This window comes from Taeniopygia guttata, chromosome 2 (assembly GCF_048771995.1).
Source record: "Taeniopygia guttata chromosome 2, bTaeGut7.mat, whole genome shotgun sequence".
In the NCBI taxonomy this organism is placed as follows: Eukaryota; Metazoa; Chordata; class Aves; order Passeriformes; family Estrildidae; genus Taeniopygia; species Taeniopygia guttata.
Genome location: NC_133026.1, coordinates 142,929,660 through 142,950,278, shown reverse-complemented (window position 1 = coordinate 142,950,278; position 20,619 = coordinate 142,929,660). Strand labels below are relative to the sequence as shown.

At 40.0% G+C, this 20,619-nt stretch overlaps 1 long non-coding RNA gene across 1 annotated transcript in view; it reads right to left on the bottom strand.

Moving 5' to 3' along the window:
• Window positions 1-253: 253 nt before the first annotated feature.
• The window catches only part of LOC140682481 (uncharacterized), a 39,127-nt gene continuing 18,761 nt past the window's right edge, over window positions 254-20,619 (bottom strand). The window contains exons 3-4 of the long non-coding RNA XR_012054284.1: window positions 3,033-3,129; window positions 254-1,933 (exon numbers count right to left, since the gene is read on the bottom strand). This is a non-coding gene — a long non-coding RNA (uncharacterized lncRNA). The remainder of the gene's footprint in view (window positions 1,934-3,032; window positions 3,130-20,619) is intronic.

Here is a 20,619-nt window from a genome sequence, read left to right as displayed (position 1 = left end):
AAAATGTCTCTATTGTCCAATCATCTTTATAGACCTTTTCAGCTCCAGGCAAAGAAAGATGCTCTACCTTAGACACCTGGGTACAGGTGCCTGCAGTCAGATAATGGGACTTCTTCCAGAGGTGGAAATTTAAAAACACGGATCATTTCTTCCTTATTTTTACCCCCGTAGTTGTCCCCTCTTTTTTTTTTTTTTTTTTTTTTTTTTTTGTTTTGTTTTGTTTTGTTTTGTTTTGTTTACTAGCTGAAGTTTTCCAGGGATATTTGATCCAAATATTTCATAAGTATTTCAATCTATTTGAATTTGGGTATTATGAAATAGTAAAGCAGATCTTAAAATAATAGATGAATAGAGTTTTATTTAAGTAGTGCTATTTCTGTGATTGTGCCATTTTTTAAAACTTTTTCTCTCTCTTTTCTAATGTGCAATTTGGAGATCTGTGAAACTAGCACTAGAAACAGAACAGGACTTTGGGAAAGAAATCTGCAGTACACGTTTGCTACACTGATAGTTTCTTGCCTGCAGCTGCAATTGTTTTCCAAAGTAGATCTCCTGTCTCACAATTTTCTTCCATGCAGTAGAAAAATAATAATAATTTTTTTAAAAATAAAAAACCAAACAAACTACCACAAATCTCATTTATTTTGTTCTGACAATCTCATCTGCTTAGGTCACAAACTGCCACTGGCCATTGCTCGCGTCCTTGTTAAATCATTGGAACACAAATTTGAATGTTGTTTGGTATTGTCTGTGCTGAAAACATTCATTTAGAACATTGAAGCAGAGAGTTCCTCTCTGCAGTAAAGGTGTAAGTAGCAGGTATATATGTGAGAAGGTTCAGGGAAGGAATGAGTATGGTTTAAGTCTGAGATCTCGTTATTTGATATCAAATAACAAGTTTTGAATAAAGCAAAATAAATCAGTTCTAGACAGTTTTATTTCCTAAAAGCTCTGACATAGGTCAATGGTATACTGAAAATATTTTTTCTCTCCAAAGAGAGAGTTTATATCTGCAATAAGTCACTATATAAATTGATTTACAATTTTTTTTATTGCTGTGTTTGTCATTACTTAAATTCTTATCCTTCAAGTAGCATTTTAGTAGAAATAAATAACAGATACCCTTTGGCCAAACTGTTTACAAAGTACACTGACAATCTAGTGTGCCCTTCACCAGAGAGGTATAACAAAAAGTAGTTGGAAATATTATATGGATTCTGGGCCTGTTGGGTACATATAATCACATTTTCTTAGTTTTTCTTTCTTTTGCATTTAATTCCATTTTTAATATTTGCTGCCAGGATTAAAATGAGGCTGCTTTCTCCCAGATTGGAAATTTCATCCTTTTTGTACACTGCTATTAGATTTCAGAGATTTTATTAAAGTTTTCATTAAGGAATATGCAGTAATGAAAATGTGAAGGATTCAGATGATCAGCTCACTGGAGTGAGCTGTGACTCACTCCAGGGGGTGATTGTGGCTTTGGAAATTTCACTTTGGGAAGTGTAATTTGTTTCCCTGAAAAGAGAACTTGGATGATCAGTGATGTAAGCAAGGCATCAACACTGGAAATTCACTGGAGGATGATCAGCTCAGGTAAAAGGGTGGGGTTTATGCAAACCTCTGGTCACAAATAGTGTTTCCAGGGTGTGATACTGAAATTGATGTAGCTTTGTCTCTTCTAAAAGAGCCCAGTTGGGGAGAGGGAATGTATTCATTGCAAGCTGGTAGATGACAGTAAATGGAAGAACCTTGTTTGGGCTCCCCAGACACTGACAAAGAGCAACAGGTTGAGCAGAAGGCCATCAGAATGGTCAGGAGACTGGAGACATGGGGATGGGATATGGTCCTTACATAACCAGCAAATGGCATTTCTCTTTTCACTTGCTGTAAATCGTTGCCAGAGAAAGCTTCACTTTTGTAATTTCTCTTCCTAAAAAAAAAAAAAAAAAAGAAGCAAGTGGAAAAGGATGAAGACTATGTGAGAAGAAGAAACTTCATGCCATGTAAGGAGGTTGTTCTCACAAAGGAGGTATATAGTTCAGCATGGTAAATATACCGGCCATGGCCTGTTATTTCTCATTCATATCACTGGCCATGAATACAGCAGGGCTATGAATGTTCCACCTCTCCTTCTTTCAGATATTCAGAAACTTGGGCAGGGGCATTCAGCTTATGGTGACCCGAGAGTCTGCAATGTGCACTGAGAGGTTACACCTGGGACAGCCTAACCAAAAGTACTGACATAAGGCATGCTGCTGGCTCTCAAAGCTGTCCAGTGTCTTCTTTGGCATCACACACATGAGGTCAGGAAGACATCACTTAATTGTGTCTACCTTCAAGCCAGGATGAAGGGTTGCTTTCACAGAACTGTTGCAGTATTTGTTGACATTTTCTATAGAAAGCAGTGCAGCTAAATCATCTCTCTTACACATCCTGAAATTTAGCCTTACAGAAGGGTGAAACTGTGCTTTTTATCTTTTCTACATTGAATTGCATCCCTATGTACATTTTTATAGATCTATTTTTATAAAGTAGAATCCTCTCAAAAGTACATAATGTCATGTATTAACAGAAATTCATGATAGGACAAGCAGACAGAAAAAGTAAAACTGGAAACCAAGCTCAAAGACACTTAGCAATTTATGTTTCTAAATAAGAATGAAAAAACACTAATTTTTTATATATCAATATAACCTTCTGTACAGCTGATGTTTAGTTTGCTTGAACATTAATGTCTATACATGATGTGCAACATTGGAGTCCTAAGCCCAAAAAGTCTATGACTATAGACTTCTGGTAGTCACAAACTTTCCCTTGATATGGTTTATACCTATCAGTCCTTACGGTAAGAAGCAATTAAACCAGAATAACTTTCTCCCTTCCTGGTCTGCACAGAAATAACTTTAATGCAAAATGATGAATGCTTGAGGGTACAAAGTAAAGCACTTAGAAATAAGCAAACATCACAGTCAATATGGCCCTGGGAATGATGATTTGTGTATAAGCATTACAAAACCATATTTAAATACCTGATCATTAATTATTTTGCTTCTGTGCCCTTGAATTGAGACAAATCCATACAGGAGAATAATTTGTTGGGCTTTTTGTGAGAACCTTCTTTGCTTCCTGCAACAGAAAGTTTCAGGATGACATGCAGAACTGAAGAACTGGATTTTTTCACTTCCCTGTGCTGTAGATTTCATGTGATCCTGGACAAAGCCACTTCAGAAGGCATTGTTCTCTGAGCTCCACTTTTTACTGGGAAGGAGTCAAACAGTAGACACCAGGGTCTAATATACTCAAATGCTGAGTGCATACAGCTGCTACTAAAATCAATTTAACAGAGAAACGAATAAAATAATCTAAAAATCTCAGATGAGGAAAACATTAAATGTTTCCCTTGGACTCATAGAAGACAGATGAGTCAAGAATATCTGCAACACCAGCACTGGGGCTGGCTGCTTGCCATGCCAGTCCCTTTGAACTGTAAACACCTGACCAGAGCACAGCAGAGGTGTCTGGGATCTGGGAATCTGAGACAACTTCTGATCTGCAGAAGAGCCTCAACAGAGCAGTAGGAATTCTTGTGTGGGTCCCTCCTCTTTCCACAAAAACTTTCTTCTGTATTATAACCATTGAGTTCTACCCTTTGCCTCTGCCCATATAACAACCACGTCATAGCAGACTAAGGCCAGGCTGCTCTTCAGATGTGCAGACTGATCAGGACTAGGAAATAAATCTCCATGAGGGTTTCCACATTGATCTGATATCATCTGAGCTGCAGCTGCTGTGTAACCTCCAGAAAGAGGAGTTTAAGGCTCCAGAGAGGTAGCTGAACTCCAGAGCTGAGAACCACTCTACTGCACTGGTCTCTACTGGGGGTAGATTTAAAACAGTGTGAGCAAGAGAGTACTCAGGGTTAGAATAAATTCCTGGAAGCAATAAAATCTTATCTTTCTGCTGAAAAATTATCTCTCTGGTAGGATTCTGTTTAAAACCTTGTTGGCATAAAGGGGTAATTGCTATATTTTATCTCTTTTTTTAACCCGCTTTCTAATTTTCATAATGATGCATGTTCTGTTTGGAATTTAATTATGTTGTCTGACTGGTTAATTATAAAATAACCATTAAAATCCCAACAAGCATTTTCATCCTCTCTGACTCTATGGGAGTTGTCAGACAATGATCTTACAGAATTTTGATCTTTATCTTTGCTGTTTTATATTTCTTCTTCCAGGGTTTTATTCACCCTTCTCCTTCAAATGTAAAAGTCAAGTGGATCTCTCCAGAAATGAGCGAGGCCATACTGCTTTTACTTTGCTAATAATGAAATGTATGGCCTCTCCTAAGAATTCTATGCTATCACTCCAACAGCTACTGTGAAAGAAGTCTCATGAGAAAGTTTTGCAGTTTCTAAAATCTGTTGCTGCACATCCCAGAACTGCTAATGTATCAAACAGTTGTTGCTCACATGGGACATACAATTTCATTTCACTATCCTTTCCTCCCCATAGACCAGAGCTCAAGTGTGGGGATTCTTGCAAGAGTTTGACAAAAGGTTCAGTTCATCATGGCTCCTAAAAAAGCATTCAAGTGTTGAGGTTCATACAATTAACAGATTTTCTGGGCTATGAGCTACAAATGAAGGAGACTTCTGAATTTGTGAATAGAAAGAATCCCTGTAGGACAAAACAGTTCTTAGTAAGAGGGAAATGAAGCTGGTACTCCAAAACCAAGGATAAATAAAGAGCAGGAAGGAACCTTAGTGCACCTTTGTGGGATCTGACGCCACAGATAGGTTAAAGAGTGTAGGTGTGTGTGTGTGTGAATCCATCTATGCAGGTTCCTCCTGTGTCATGGAGGAGAGGAGAGACCTCTCTTGTACATGGCCCCACTGACAACCACATCCCTTCCCAGCCTTCCTGCCAGGATGTAATGAGAAGAGCAGCTGAACCCTCCCTGGCACTTATCTTAGCACATTGCTAAGCTCCAACGGGGATAACCTGTCTTCCTTACAGCTGAAGATGATTTTGTCCACCCTTTTTTTCATATTTACATTCCCAGGATCTTAAACACAATAGCGTTTCCTTTGATTACTCAGCTGCCTAATCAGCTTGGAAATTCCAAGTCCTACTTTCCTTTTCTACCAAAGGAAAATGAACAAACAGCCTTTCCTTGCATCATAGGCCAAACATCAGAGACTACAGCTTTGCCTGATTTTCAGATAATAGTTCTCCCCTTATCTGGCTCCTGACTTCTCCAGACTGTAGCAGTGCTCTCTAGCCCTGAGGATATAAGTACTCAGAGTAAAGCCAGCCACAATATCTTTTTCTGACTAGGTCTCAGTTAGTTCCAAATTCAGGTCAGGGAGAAGCCCAGATGAAGTGCAGAAGCACACTGGTTCTGAAAAACACTGTAATGGTTAATATCTTAACCTCCCACTTTATCTCCACTGCTTTAGAAAAGTTTGGCTGCTTTAATATAAACTTGAAGTAGAAATTTGAGAACATTTTTTCAATAAGAACTCACAGAGGTTTACCCAGCTTGGTCCTCAGCTGTTGTTTTATCAATTAATTGAGTTGATTTCAGCTGCACTCAACTGCCTTCTGCCAGCTGGGGGTAGGACATGGTTCTCATCTGCTCTTCTTTGATTCATAAATAAATGAATAACAGTACAACAAATTAAACCCATGCCTCTGGATGTGAGAAAATTCACACAAGACCAGTAATCAGATGCTAGGAAGATGCCACCTCAGGATGAGGAGTGAATTCAGAGGAGGCCCCCAGATTATTAGAGATGGAGCACCCCTGCTATGAGGACAGGCTGACAGAATTGGGGCTGTTCAGCCTGGGGAAGAGAAGGCTTCAGGATGACCTAATTGAAGCCTTTCAGTACCTGGAGAGATCCTATAAGAAAGATATACAGAGACTATGTACAAGAGGGTGTGCTGACAGGATGAGGGGAGATGGGCTCAGGCTGAGAGAAAGCAAGTTTTAATTGGACATTGGGAACAAATTCTTCCCTGTGAAGGCGGTGAGGCACTGAAATAGGTTTCCCAGAGAAGCTGTGGATGCCCCATGCCGGGAAGTGTTCAAGGTCAAGTTGGCAGGAGCTCTGAGCAGCCAGGTCTGGTGAAAGGTGTCCCTGCCCACAGCAGAGGTGGCTGGAACTAAATGATCTTCAAGGTCTCTTCCAACCCAAGCCATTCTACATCTTAAAATTTAGTTAGTATTGGTATTGATTGACATTTTTTAAAGAACAAATGTGGGTGAATTTCATTAAACAATGGTCAGATACATTTATATGTGAGCAGAGGCCAACATTCAGGTCCCACTATCCTGCTGTAAAAGACCATGGTGACACAAATAGAAGCTGTAAACTCAGTGCTGGCACACAGAAGGGGAATACTAAAGGGAAAAATATCAAATCCAAGCTATCTATACTGAGGAGAAGCAAGCACTAAAAAAATTGCTGTTAAAAAAGATGCACAGACAGTGTCACTGAGCATGTACATATTCCTTTTTAAAAGCAACTGCAAGTACCAGAGTGCATCCTTCATGGCAGGCAGATCTTGTTAATCCTTTACTATCCTTTAGCTCAGTGCTGGGTTAAAGGTGCAATGGAGCTGGAACACATGGCCGAAGATAGAAAATGTCCACAAGCTGTCAAGGGTGAGGTGGCAGCACACTCAGCCACACGCCTTCGGCCAGGGCAGCCAGGATGTGCTTTTGGCAGCATGGGCAGAGGACAGGATCCTCTCAGGGATCCTTTGTGCTGCACTGACCTGCATCCCACAGCACAGCACTATTGCCATGGAGGAGGAACCTGGAGGCAGGAACTGACAGGAAAGTACAAATCTCTGTGGATAAGGGAAGAAGTGCAGGTTTCAGTTTTGCTCTGCCACAAAGAACCTAGACCAATCTTGCCCAGATGAAAAGCTCATTCTCACTACCCCTGGACTCAAAACAGATACCAAGTTAAACTGGTCACTGCTAGGATGTGTGTCTTCCTCCTGTGCCTCCCATGGCTGCTGTATGGACTGCATGTGCTCATCCTGGAGGTGCCTGGGTCTTTCCTTGTGCTCTCATTCCAAATCTCTACTTCTGCCTCTGAAAAAGGAGCTGCTGCTTATCTTGATGGATTATCATGAGGCTATATTCATTAATTGACCAAAACACCTCCTGATTGTGAGCAGGCAGGTGTTAAAAAAAAAAAAAAAAAAAAAAAAAGTTTAGAAGAAGCTATGCTGCATTCTCAGGAGCCAAGTGCTCTCTGAACCAGCAGCTTTTGCTTAAGCCATACCTGCTGAGATCTTCTGTCTCAGGAATCTTGTGTTTTGCACAGCACAAGCTTTACCTTTGGTGAGAAATAAACAGGCTTCAGGGAGTGCAGGATGCCTCAGCATCTGCTGTCTGTAGCTGTGAATTAACTTCTCGATGGTGCTGTTGATAGGCTTGGCTGGGAACAAAGCGATGGCTATTGGCCACAGCATATGTGCTCATTTATCCTGAATTTTCTCATCTGTAAAAGGGCATCTGCTCATTCAGCCTGGGAGGCTGACATCACTATTCTCTCCTCCATGCAGAAAAGGGACACACTTTCGGTCTGCTTGGACTCCCTGGCTACCAAGGCTCAGGCTGCCATTTTCTATGGAGGTACCAACCTTTAGCACTGCTAAACCAGTGCAAGGACAAGGCAAATGGCAGTTTTCAAATTTAAATGTATAGACAAGCAGCAATTCAGAGATGGCTGAGAAAACAAAGATGCACTCTAATTTTAGCTGCTGATGAAGCACTATCACACCTAACTCCCTGTGTGGCTGTAAGCTTATCAGACAAGATTTACAGTGGTATCTAGACCTCTAAAGAGGTGTCAAGGGAGAGCTGTTAAAGCATCCAAATGAGTTTCCCTTTTACCTTCTGTAATATTTAGCATTTTACTTGAATGGATAATTTTTGCAAATCTTCCAGACATCTTTAAGACTCCAGAGTCCTGCAGGAAGGTCCCATTTTAAAAGCAGCTTCAGTGTCCAGGCCTATACACTGCAGCAAGTCACTTCTTTCAGGAGTGCTGACACCCATGGGCATATTTCTGTGGATCCCTGTATGTAGCTGGCAGGTAACTTGGGGCTTTCAAAGTGCTGTTTGTAGGTACCAGTGGTCCATGCAGCATCTCATGCTGCATTGTATCTAAAACAGCCAGATGGTGTGAGTACTGCCCTCTATCCCAGCCAAAATGTCTGCCTTGTTATCCTTCTTGGTTAGGGCGGGAGCTAAGGGTAGGATACATCACACCTAACTTCAACCTACTTAAACCTCAACAGCCTTTTAAAGTTTGTCTAATTTTCCTCTGAAGTGACAGAAAAAAAATATAATTCAGAACAGCAATTTATCCCTGGTATAATACTTCACTGTTTAGGTGGCCTGGGTCACCCACCAGAGGTAGTTACTTTTCTCCAATAAGTAAGGGGACACAAGATAATGATCTCAGACAGTGAGTCAGGCTTTTTAGATCTTGATTGTCTTTTATTCAGGCATTAGATTCTTTTACTAAAAGAGACCATGCTTATTGACACAGAGACACTCTAGCTGGGCCACACACTTGTCAAGGTTCTTTTTTGGTTTGTTTTTCCCATTTTGGCAGTTATTTTAATAAAATATTATTTATCTAATGGTTATGTTTATACACCATAACACCTGGATTATGCATTTGTAATAGCTGGCTAAGAACTAAAAAAGGGCTCATATAGAACAGGTCTCTTGTGTCAAATTACAGTGAGCTTCAGGTTGTAAGATAGGGGCTGTGACTGTGGTGGGTTGATCTTGGATACCCACCCAGCTGCTTCATCATCCTTCCTCAGCAGGACAGGTGACAAAATAAACTGGAAAGGCTCATGGTGAGATATATTGAAGGAGATTCCTTTTCTGATTACCATCATGGGCAGAACAGACTTGACTTGGAGAAAAGTAATTTAATTTATTGTCACGTTCAATAGATTCAACTAGTGAAAAAAAAAAAAAAAAAGGCAAAACTAAAACACTGTCCTCCAGGCCTACCTTCCTCCTTCCAGCCCTGTTTTTTCTGCCCCAGAGGGTACAGGGACTGGGGATGCTGACAGTTGTGTAGACACAGAGCCCAGCTTCTGCTCCTCAGGACACCTGCCTGCTGCCCCCAGCCCATCCATGGAGGTTCAGCAGGAAAGGTGAACAGCTCACCAGGGCAGAACTCCCTTTGAGGACTGGTGCCTGCCATATCCACATGGTCCTTCACTCCTGCCTAGAGTTCTCTGTTTGCAGAGGACAAACAGTCTGAGCTTTCTCAGTGCCTGAAATTACACCTCTGCCTGATCTGGTGTCAGCAGCAGTTTTCTACCCCTCTTGGCTCGGTAACTCAACACAGAATTCCATGGGAGCACGACATATTCCTCTGGTTTAGTGCCTTGGATGAGGGCCACAGGTAAATGGAGCCATTGGTACAGAGAGCGTTTAAAAAAAATCCAAAAAATAGTTAGAAAGAGAGGTTGGAAGCAGTCCCCAAAGACAGATGTCACTGAGGGTCCAATTGCTCCTGGAGCTGTCACTCAGCTCACATGGCCAAATGATGAGTGAAAGGTCCTTCAGCACACCACACCTTCCCCAGGCTGGCCCCAACCTAACTCTTGTTTATTAAGTGAGTGATTTAAATGAATGCCTGCTATTACTCAGGCTTCCCAGGGTACATCCCACCTGAAGTCATTATCCTCTGTCTGAGCCTTCCTAATCACTATTCCTCAGCAATCAATTAGGAGGTGACTAACAAGCAATTAGGCCTTCAGGAGAGTGGATAAACACTCCAAACACTAAGATCTGGCCTTGTGTAGTATGTTTTGCAATCAAGAATGAAATCAAACAACAAAATGTTCTGAAACCAGAATTTGTCCTCGAGTAGAACAGCTCAAGACAGATGAAGGTGGCCTTTGCTGGCGCATAGAAAGGTGTCATCTCTGCCCAGAGGCTCTTTCTAGAAATGTCAGTAATTTAATTAAAGAATAAAGTTGTTAGTGGAGCAGACAAGGTTTTAAAAACCAAAAGATTCTCAGCCCTCTAGGAACAGCAAGAGGGGAGCCAGCTTAAAAGGTGAAGTCCAGCAGAGCTGAAAAGGCGAGTTAAAACTGTGGTGGCTAAACAGCCTCTGCTGCTGCTTGAACAGTGACCTGGTGTCTCTATCTAAATAAGCTTCATTTGGCACATTTGTGAAGATATGAGGTCCAAATTTTCAGTTTTCCTTGGCTGTGTCAGATCAACCCATCTATCAACAGCTTGGCTGTGATGAAACTGAAAATCATATTTCTACTTCTTAGAGACAGGCAAAAGGGCTTAGATGGGTATCTTGTTTTGTAAATGATTTAATTTTTTAGAATTTTAACCTAAATTCTGCCCACTAACATTGACTGGGAAGTTCAATAAAAACAAAAATTAAACTGTTGCTCTTTCTGGGTCTGGGTATTTTTCATAGCATTTAATATTTTGTAGCTGACACTGGCATTTCAACACACAGCAGACCTACCTTTATCTGGGGGAAAATAAAAAAAAATCCAGGCATTTTTTAATTATGATTATTATGATGTTGACTTGATGAGAGAATCAAGGAGGGAATCTCTTGCATATTATTGTAGTTTTCATTCTTTCCTTCTCTAGTGTTTGTTGGTTGGTAGGTCAAATTTTTATCATAACATGTAAGTTCAGGGAAGGAAACACCCTGGTCTAAAGCTCCCAGCTGCCTCAGTCCTTTGTGTGCTTTGAGTGAGGCAAATTGTCATCTGGGTAAATGCCACACAATCTGACCCTTATTTCACTGCAGTCAGCAGTAAAGGACCAGGCCCAGGAGGAGTGAAGACCCTAGAAATGAGATGCTTCATCAGTTCTTTGCAATAGACACTTCATATTTTGGGATGTGTCCTTTAGTGACCTCCTGAGGTTGTCAGGGCTGTGGAAGCAGCTGTCCCTACAGGGTTCTTTGATGTCTCAGAAGTCTCTCCTCTTAAATTAACAGATGGGGACACAGAATGAAAGCGGAAAGAAAGTTCAGCTCTTTGTAAATTGTGAGTTTGTTTTTGCTTTGTTTTCTTCTATATTGTTTTGTTATTGTAGTGGATGGTTAAGAACCCTGGTCCTTCTGGCAGCAAATCATGTACTGAAAGCAAACAGCATAAAAAACCAAGATGCAAAGCAACTGTCAGGGAGGTTTAGGCAATGTGTCACCCAGAGAAATGAAGAAATTTTTCAAGCATGAGAAAAGTTCTTGCCCAAAGAAGATCCCGACTGGAAGAAAGAGAAAGGAAGGCTTTGATACAAAGAAATTATTTTTTTCTGAACGCTCTAAAGAGATAAAGCAAGGACAATTCTGGATTTGTTATTGATATGAAATGGAAATGATCTCTACTCACAATGTGTTTGGAAAGTACAGGTAGTGCTGGATTCCCTCTAGCAGCAATTTCTGTTGTAGCCAGTGGTGTAAGAATAAAAACATGTCTTTGTACCAATAATTTCACAGACTCACTGCTTGGAGTTTTCATCTTGTCTTTTATTAGAGGATGAGATTTGCCAAAAGTCTCACAGAAAATTGCAAAAGGATACTGTAAGTGGTGAATCTCAGTTGGGAGGGTTCAAAAGATCCAGAGCCATGTCAGCAGGGCTTTACAGAGGGATATTCTATTTGATTGCTCACTGCAGAAATCTGAGGCCTGAAATCCAGGAAGACTTTAAATTCAATAGTAGGATTAATGACTACAGAGGCTCCATCCCCAGATTTCACTGCAGAAGCATCAGGGTCTTAACCTCCACAAATCAGAGAGAGATGGAAATTCATAGGCTTTGTCTTTCTCCTCGTATAGGGCAGGTAACACATTTGTAATGTGGGTGCAAGATTAGCAACTGCAGTGCTTGACTCCAAGTCTCAAAGTATCTTGTATTTCCTGAAGCGCTATACCCAGGATCATTTTTTTATTTCTTTTTTGTAATAAATGGAACCTTCTGAACATAGAAGAGTACTGTATATTTCTAAGATCAAAAGAAAAATTTAAATTTGAATGCCATTATTTTTCCTTCAGATTTAAAATACCTTGATGTTTAAATTTTCACACTGTCAGTCTCCTGACTCCTGAAGGCCAGGTAGAAGGATAGGAAAAGTATCATCCATCATGCAGGGAAGCTACAAAGCATTAAAACAGGAGTAGGTTAGTCCTGCGCTTGCCCCATTCCTAATCTCCATATCTTTCCTTCCAGGCAAAATGTCAGGGATCACTTATTTCTGCTTCCACAAACCCTCTTCTCTAAACCAAAGGCACTCTCACTGTCGAAGAGGGTTGAAGAGATTTAATCTTCTTCCCTCCCTGCAGCTAACTGTGAGCTCTGACAGTCCAGAGAGTTTCCTCATTGGAAAAGGCACTTAGCCTTGCACTGTGACTCTTTACCCATCTAGAAGATAAATCAGTGGACTCCAGTATGAGCAGTGATTGCATTGGTATTGCTATTAATAGTATTTTACTGTCAGACTATCGGCAGATGTCTCTTCTCCCATTATTTTTGGTTCTGAAACACATAGGCCACTTAAATTAGAAGAACCAAAATGATTGCTAAAATAAGGAAAGGTAAATAAAACATCAAGAGGTTCTTGCTGGCTTTGACTCAGCTTTGTGGTATTACACTCCTGCTCCGTTTTGTTCATTAGAAATACAGGAGAAAATTTAATTGCCCAAACATGTCCTGTGGCATTAAGATATTCCTGAACTTTATGGGTCAGTGAATTCAACCCTTGTCTGTTGCTGATGACACACGCAGAAACAGCTAAGCATTTCTAATTGCATTAAACCACTGCATTATCCACCTTAAAGTGGGGGATAATAATACAAATCTGGAGACTTGCTAGAAAGTGTGTGTCATACTGTCATATAAATGTAAATATTCTTGTCTTTCTTTTTATGTATTTCATGAAATGTTGATGGTAAACGCCAGATATTAATCATCAATTTTTATGAACTCTCAATTTTATTAGTCTGTATGAGACTGTAGATCTTGCCTCCAGCCTGGATGGTTTCAGGGTTTTTGTCTTATTATTAGACTAAAAATGTATAGCTTAAAATTGAGTCTGATAGAAGAACTATTTTTGAGCACCTAAAATATACTGGACCACAGTTTCCTGAACTTCAAACTTCACTAAGTTTATACATTTCCCAACTGCCTTTAGAAAGAATGGGAACAAAAAGTGCCAGATTCATCCTGGCTTACTGCAGGCATAAGCAAGAGGTGCCACTTCAGGGACCTGTCAGTCTAAATCTTGCATGTATTCTGGAAAGAGACAGTTATCTCCATGAAAGCAGTGCTGTCTATCCACCTTACACACAATGGATTCCACCTGAGTCCTTGAGGGAAAATTGAGTCCTCTCAGCTCCTGACTTACATTAAATCATTCAGCTAAGTTCCCACTGGATGCAGTGAATCTGGGCCAAGGAAAGTGGAGTTAGTTGGATACAGCAAGGAACATCCTTAGGCTATACCTACTTTCCTAATAAGGATAATGGAACACCAATGGCCACCAGACCCTAACTGTATGTATTCTTCAAACCAGCAGAATTTTGGTCTGGAACATCTAGAACTTCCCCTAGAACTTAGCAGAGGGCAGAAACTTTCAGTAAGTAGTGTGTGTACAGTCATCCTGTAGAGAGCAAGCAAAGTTAATAGTATGGACATAGGTTGTTCTGTGCCAGTCAGCCAGAGTACTTAAGGACAATTTTAGACACGTGTTTTCCTAGAATTGATGTAACTGGAGCTTGAATAAGCCCCAGCTGCCTCCAGACATCCCCTAACCAATGCCAGATGCAGATATTTTCAAGCTTCTCTTTTGTTGAAATCTAACTGTGGATAAATCAATGCAATAACAGCGTCTCATTTAAAAAATGTGGGCAGAACTTTGAGAGATTTCCATTGCCATGTCACCAGGTTATGATCTGCTTGTGATTTAAATGTTCTGATTGTTTTTATTTAAACCAAACAATTTTCGTCTCTCTTTGTGACCTTGCCAAAATAAACGTGATGGGGAAGAGGAAGGGTCAGACTTTGACAGATCAGCTTGCATGGCCATAGGAAATCGCTCTCAAACAGACAAACCTGACTTAGAGAATTGTTTGATTGTTTTGAAGTCTGCACTGGAAAGCAGATCTTGATGCTTAGTATAATGTCTAAATTAGAAACGAAAGTAATAAAGAATTCCCCAGACTGTTCTTCAAGAAATAGGATTACAAATTCATCACCACTGAATATATTTAGAGAAAAAAGTCTTTTTTTTCTGAATTAATATAAAAAATACTAATGAAATTCTACCACTCCTCCATGCTATATGAAAGTCAATTAATGAATGTAAGTCAAACTGACTGCTGCTAATGAGCTTAGTGGAAATATAGCTATGAACCTTTGTGATGTTTAAGAACTCTAGAAAAGATCATGAGTCAAGCATTAAAAACTTGGATTTTTTAAAATTCTATCTGATGCTGCAATGTGGGTGGTCTATAGTTTAGAAACAGAAGATCAAATTCCAAGACCACTCAAACCCTCACATCATGTAGATCTTTAGCTCTGAAAATTTTATCTTAATTAAGAATAATTTGCAACATATACATCCAAAATTACAGATTATTTTGGAAAATAATGGCTTTAACTTGCTCAGTTATCCCATGTAAAATAAGGACAAGTTAGCAGGCTCCTGCTCTGTTATCAGATATGTAGGTCCCATCTCTTTGCCTACATTGCCTTCAGTAGCTCTCTCATACTCAGATTGTTGGATTTTTTGTGCTTTCTCTCAAATTATTGAGTAACATTTACTAGCATCATCATTGAACACAAACATAGGCAGTGTCCTCTAATTTCTGAAACAACAAAAGTTTCTCTGACATTTAAAAAAGAAATATAATTGAAATTCCTTTTTTCGATATTGACAAATGCAACCAGTTTTATAGTTCTTTCATTTCTTGTGTCCAAAATTATCAGTTGACCTTTTCAGGCAATTACAATTAAAACTTCATTATTATTGTTTTTTTTTGAATAATGTTCTTGTAGCCATAACTGTCTACAGTTCTGCAGAAGGTTTTGTTTTATTTAGAAATAGTCTATTTTTTTTAAGAGTATCGGTTGAAATAATAAAATATACTATTTTTTTCTGTAAATCTTTATTTTTTTGTTGGTTTTGTAAAGCACTATCTCAGAAGCAGTACAAATATCAGAGCATTCCAAGTAGACCTCATTTCATATGTAAATTAATTTGTCTGATCTTCATTTATTCCAAGTAATTTTTTAATAAAAATCCTGTGAAGAACTGAAACGGAATCTTAATGTCTCATGTCTAGGCTTCACATAGCTTTTAATTTATGTCCTTCAAGCAGCCTATGAACCAGGCAAAATATAATCACATGTTTGATTTGCATTCTATAGTATTCTTACTACTGTAGTAAGATAGTCCTGTATTTTTCCTAACGATTGCTACAACAGAAAAGTTCTATAACATAGAAGTAGTTTTGGAGAATTAGGAGCAGAACAAATTTTTTTCCCCACCCCGATTCTGTGCTGTAACTACAACACAACAATTATGTCTTCTTCCTTTTTGTTTTTTCTAGGATCAGAAGGATGGATCCTGTTTGGAAGGATAGACAGAATGCAAGGCTGACTGGCAAATAACTTCAAAAAATTTAAGGTGAAGGAGAAAATAGAATCTGAACCTCCCTGGTTCTGTGCCAAACTTTCTAATAATTCAACATAAAGGGAGACAAGGAGGACTGTGATGAGCAACACAGTCAGCTCACCGGGAAACAAAACTGAAGAAACCTCCTCTTCTGAGAATCCCAGTAGGGTTGAGGTTTTGCTGCTTGGAAAGGTGTCTGTAGATTTCAGAAACCTGCAGGTTTTGTTCCATGGGCTTATGGACTTCATAACCTTAAATTCCTTCACTATTTTACTGTCTTGTAAAACACACTTAGGCATTTCCAGAGATGCTGAGGAATATAACAGCTTCTGTGCCTGAGACCATGCACTTTTCTACAGAAACATCCTTTTATTTATCTCTCAGTTTTGTCTGATTCAACTGAGAGGCTCACTGTTGCTGCAAGGACATGTGTACAAAACCTCACACAACCCTGGCCTTTGATGTCTCCCGAGGAAAGGAAAATTCTTTTCCTTTCCCAGAGACATTCAGTTGAAGTTTTTCTGTGCTGAGGCAGCACCAGCTCAGTCCATGCTCAGGAGCTGCCTACTCTCCAATATGGGTTTAAGACATGTCCCTATCTGGTTTGGCAGTATTTTCTACTTGCTTTAGAAAAATGTTGCCTATAAGTACAGGGATGTAGGTTTCAAAAAACAACATCTAAATGTACAAAGAGCTGTTTGAGGCCTAAATTTCTTCTTGGACTCAGGACTTCCTATCTTCCATAGCCAAAACTCCGCAATGGTTCAGATTAAATGATTGAATGACCCTTTCTGCATTTCAGTACTGAATGGAAAAAGTATTCTGGGATAAGAACACAATCATAGAAAACTTTTGGCCAGAAAGGACACTTGGAAATATCTAGTGCCACTTCTCTGCTCAAGTCAAGCCTAGCTTCCAATTTGGGTGAGGCAGCTCAGAGCCTGATTTAGGGTTCAGTCAAGGTCTGAACTTTACCAAGGCTGGAGCTTCCACTATTTCCTCCAGTGTTTAACTACACCCATGGTGATTTTGGGGGTTTTTATGTTCTTATCTTCCTTATATTCTAAATGAAGAACAAGGAGTTTCCCATGATCAGGAAGAAAAGTGGTGTTCATGAGAAGGGGCTGTTTAGAGAAATCAGATAAATTAGTGCAGAGAAAAGAGATTATTCAGGGAATAATCCTGCCTCTCAGTAGCCTCTAAGCCAATTTCTTCAGATGAAAACTTGATCACAAGGTGAGCTTTGCAAAGGTTTCATACTTCTCACTCTCACAATAATGCTCCAATTATCAAGAATCTTAATTGCTAAAACAAACTAAGGGAAAAAAATATTCAGCATTCCATTTTTAGCTGCAGGCAGCTGCAGCTGGGCATGATTATAATAGAAATGATTAGTTGCCCATGGAAATTGCAATGACATTTGCAAATAAACTTCCCCAAGTTTACATTTGAAGACTATTAAAAACAATATGGTCAGTTGTTTAGTCGGGTCAAGCAGTTAGATGTTCCCTACAGGTGTCTTCCCAGAATCTCATCATCCGAGTTTTTAAAAAGCAACCATTTCATTGCTTCTCATTGTCTGTCTAACACTCTGGGCTCAAATGAGTTCTTCAAACATAGTCAAATGATCTTCACTTTTCTACTTAATCTCTTTATGGCACAGGGATTTCATTTGGTATTTCAGGGAAAGCATTTCCAACAGACATCCAAACACAGCTGAAATCTTATTGAAATATTTCCCTCCTGCAATATAGAGAATAACTACCAACCCAGCACATCAGTGTCATTTAGATTACTGCTGAGACCCTTCAAACTGCTAGGTCTGTGGAGAAGCTCACCTTAATCTGTAATGCAGACAACTTTAGGAAGATTATTTTAATGTGGCACAACCAATTAATTAACAACAGAATGACCTTAGCAATTCACATCACACCAGGATAATTGATTCCATGCAGTCATGCCTCTGAAGGGGTATTAAAGCATAGCTCAGATGTGCTGAGTGACAGAAATGTAGAGATATCACCACAAAGTGATATACAGGTGGAAGTTGCATCAGTACAGCTGCTAATGTGGAGTCACACCTGGATCATTAAAGTAATCCCAAAGTCTGTGTGAGTATGCGTTTCAGCAGCAGAATTGCTTACTGTTAGATTGTCTTATGACTGGCTCTAAAAGGAGTATTTTTGGAATAGCTCTTACGCCAAAGCTATCCCAAAATAAAAATCTCAATCGTGAAGTAAACCATTCTCTGTATGACACCCTTTAAGTCCCTTTTAAACACCTCTGTCATGCAATCAGCACTCTTTTTCTTATTTCTTTCAAGGTCCAGCTGCTTTGTAGCTTGGTCTCATTCTCTCAGCCACATTTCTACCGCCAAGAGATTCCTCTGGGAAGCTTTTGACCAGCTGCTGAGGAAAAATGAGCTTTGTCAAAATGAAGGATTGCTTATTTACTCAAACTGCCAGAGGAGAGAGTTAGCCCCGGAGTGAAGCATCATCAGGTCTAACTGAAGTTCACAATCTCCTCCCAAGTTTTAAATGCTCCTTGTTGGCTTTAAGAGCCAGGTTCATTGCCTGAACCTTTGCATCTCTTGGGTTCACTCCTGAAATATCTCCCTTAAATAGCTCTTCACCTGCCTCACTTACTCCCCTATGCCAGCTCTGGCTTTCCCCAAAACTGTCCATAGAAATGGTTTGTAAAGTGTTCTTTTAGTTTTTGATCTTAGACCCGCGCACTGCAGAAAAACCCAACATGTCTGTGTACTTGTCTGCAGACAGATAAATAGGCACTTCCCCTAAGCCTTTGTTCTTTCAAGGCCTTCTGATATTTTCTTTGAAGATATTTTTTATCTGCCCTCATTTCATTTCTGACTGCTTTTACCAACAACCCTTTGTCTTTGTTCCTTGCAGCTATATAAACAATACCAAGTAGGTAAATTGAAGGATATAGACAATAGTTAAAAAATTAACCAGACAGCTCCATCATCTGTGAACTCTTTTACAAAACACTCTTCCGAAAACTGGCTTTAGGCAGAAATAATTATGATACTTTGAAAACAAAGTAATTATTTCCAATTAAATCACTTTTATTGTGCAATTAGAGTGCCATATGGAAGAATTTTTGTCTTCAAAACAGCTAGAAGACATCTGAAGGATTGCAAAGAGGCAGGTTCATTCCCCATATGGAGGCAGGAGGAAATTTTTTGCCTAACTCACAATATAAGGAAGATATAAAGCTATTAGAGAGCATTCAAAGAAGGCTGCAAAGATGGTGAAGGGTCTGGAAGGGAAGCCATAAGAATTTCAGCTGAGGTTTAGCCTGGAGAAGAGACTAAGGGGAGACCTCATTGCAGCTACAACTTCCTCACAAGGGGAAGAGGATGGGCAGATGCTGATCTCTTCTCCAGTGATCCAAGGGAAAGGCCTGAAGCTGTGTCAGGGGAGGTTTAGGTTGGATACTAGAAAAAAGGGTTTTCAGCCAGAGAGTGTTTGGGGACTGCAACAGGCTCTCCAAGGAAGTGGTCACAGCACCAAGCCTGGCAGAGTTCAAGAATTTGGACAGTGTTCTCAGGAACATACAAGGTGTGATACTTGGGATGATTCTGTGCAGTGCCAGGAGCTGGACTTGATTATCTTTGTGGGTCCTTTCCACAAAGCTCAGGATAGTATAGAATTCTGATTCATCTGTTCACTGGCTTTTACAGCCTCAGGTAGCAGTGCAAATGAGAGGAATTAAATCTGGTTCAAATACATTAGCACTCCCTATACGCTCCTCTGAGAGAAAAGTCACAACTTCTATTTCAATGTTCCCAACTTCCAGACTGCTTTAAGACACTAATGATACAAAACAACCTGACACATGCTTCAGACTGTTAAAAGGTGAGTAGGAGCCTGACAATTTTGTCATTCTACAATTGAAGAGGTTAAGAATAGAAATCCTGAAAAAAAAAGAGAAACTGACATGTAAAAACCTAATAAATTTTACCGTCTTTTTCTGAGAATGAGAGGAAAAATCCACCAATTCTGCCACAAATAGGTAAGAGTGAGGGAAGGAGAAATAATGAAGAAGCACTAACTCCTCACACTCAAATTAACTCATTTCCATGCTAATAGCTCCAAGGTTTCTTGCTTTGCTGCAGATATTGGCTGTGGAGGCGGATTCGAGCAGCCAGGTCTGGTGCAAGGAGTTTGGAGGGACAACGATGAATCTTAGGCAATGATTCTTGATGGGAAGGGGTTATCTCACATCAAAACAGCTCTGTCCTGCCATGCACCTATTTCAGTCCAATTTGTTTGCTGTGCCTTGCATTTCCTAGGTTCTAGAGGAACCTTGAGGTTCTTCTAGACTTTTTATATTTAGGATCTGAACTGAACAGACCATTAAAACTAATGATCTAAATATGGGCTACAGCTGCTCCTATATCTTATTAGGTGTTCAATGCAGAACTTACAAAGGGTTTTCCCTGCCCTTTTGCAGAGTTTTCCCTGTTCTTTTGGATGAAACCTTGTTAACTATGCCAGTGTACAGCTTACAGCTTTATGGGGTCTGTATGGCCAAGCTTTGGTAATCAGGGGTCACTGGGGTGGCTTCTGTGAGAAGCTGTCAGAATCCTCCTTCATGTCTGGCAGAGCCAATCTCTGGTGGCTCCAAAGACAGAAGTGTTGCTGGTCAAGGCTGGGACAATTAGAAAGGGTGGTAATGCCTTTGTGACAACATACTGAGGAAGAAAGATGAACAAAAAGTAATTGCACAGTTGTAACTGTGGCCAGAGAAGAGTGGAATCAAAACAAGTGAGGGGAACCACTCTTCAGACACCAAGGTCAGCGAGGAAGGAGGGGGTGAAGGCACTTCAGGTGCCAGAGCTGGGATTCCTCTGTAGCCCTGTGCGCAGCCCATGGAGATCCACA